The sequence below is a fragment of the Carlito syrichta genome, unplaced genomic scaffold (genome assembly GCF_000164805.1).
Source record: "Carlito syrichta isolate Samal-C Ts95f unplaced genomic scaffold, Tarsius_syrichta-2.0.1 Scaffold302874, whole genome shotgun sequence".
NCBI classification, from domain to species: Eukaryota; Metazoa; Chordata; class Mammalia; order Primates; family Tarsiidae; genus Carlito; species Carlito syrichta.
Genome location: NW_007246970.1, coordinates 35,549 through 37,248, shown reverse-complemented (window position 1 = coordinate 37,248; position 1,700 = coordinate 35,549).

Below are 1,700 nucleotides of genomic sequence, written 5' to 3'. Positions count from 1 at the left end.
TCAGGTCGAGGTTGCGGTGGCCGGGAGCGGCCACTGCACTCCAGTCTGGGCAACAGAGTGAGACTCCAACTCAAAAAAATAAAAATAAAAATAAATAATACAAACGCTCAACTTACAATAGGGCTGTGCCCTGATAAACCCCTGTAAACTGAAAATATCAAGTTGAAAATGTATTTAACATACCTAACTTACTTTACTGTACATCATAGCTTAGGAAAATCTACCTTAAATGTGCTCAGAACACTTCATTGGGCAATCTTCATTGGGCAGAATCATCTAATACAAAGTCTATTTTATAATAAAGTACTGAACATCTCATGTAATTTACTGAATACTGTACTGAGAGTGAAAAACACAATGGTTGTACGGGTTCTCGAAGCACGGTTTCTACTGATTGCATACCACTTTTGCACCAACATAAAGTCAAAAAATCTTCAGTTGAATCATCGTAAGTCAGGGATCATCTGTAAATCCTTTTCAGATAAAGTTTATTTTATAAAACAGTCTGATAAACATTTTTAAATGTTTAAGTTACTTAGAAAAATGAACTAATAACTTCCATTTAAGAAAGGAAAAAGTATGAAACAAAAACAAGCACAAATAAAACCAGAGCTGATAATATGCAAAAGAATCAACTAGGAATCTTGCAAATGAAAACTATTATTACCTAACTGTCCATCAACAAATGAATGGAAAAATTAAATGTGGTGCATATATAAATGCAATGGAACATTGTTGAACCTTAAAAAAGGAATGAAATTCGAATACATTCTACAACATGGATGAATCTTAAAAACAGTATGCTAGTGAAATAAGGGCAATTTTTATATTTACATTTATATGAGGTATCTAAAATAGGAAGGCAGAAAATAGAATAGAGATTACTTTCTGGGGCTGGGTAGAGGAAGAAAGAGGAATAATTGTTTAACAAGTACAGAGGTTCTGTTTGGGGTGATGAAAAAGTTCTGGACATGAATTGTGATGATGTCTGCACAATACTGTGAATGTACTTAATGGACTGTACACCTACTTAAAGATTTTAAATTGTTAATTTTATGTGTATATTCTACCACAATAAAAGTCACACAAAAGGATTATCAATGGAAAAAAGAAAACCTCAATAAAGAGGATACATGCTAGACAGAATTCAAGAGAAAATTAGTATAAGAAAGTACTGAAGAAATCACTCTAGAATACAGGTCAGTGGGGGAGTAAAAAAGACCCAAAGTATGAAAGAGTACTTAAGGACATGGGAGACAGGTGAATAACTCTCTAGTCTACTCATAACAGGAATCCTAAAAGAAAAGAATGGCAGTGTTACAGACAATTGTAGGGGTTTTTTTCCCCCTTAGCCATCTTGCATCATAATCTCCTTCCTATACTAAAGAAAAACCTCAAATGGAGAAAAAGAACTGCCATCTATTAAATACGTGTAAAATGATGAACACAGTTTCATCCACCCCAGACTTAGAAAGGAAAACCAATTAACCAAAGAAGCAGAGGCTGCAAGGAAGACAACTTGGTAGCAGCTATAGTCAGTTTCCAGAGGCAGCATGTAATACCTTACTCTACTTTTTAATTTTTATGGCTACTGTACACCTGGGGCTGAATGAACGAATGAACGAACGAACAAATGAATAAGTAAACAAATTTTTACAAACCAGTAGGTACAGAAGAATAACTTGGCTTCCTTCCCTCCC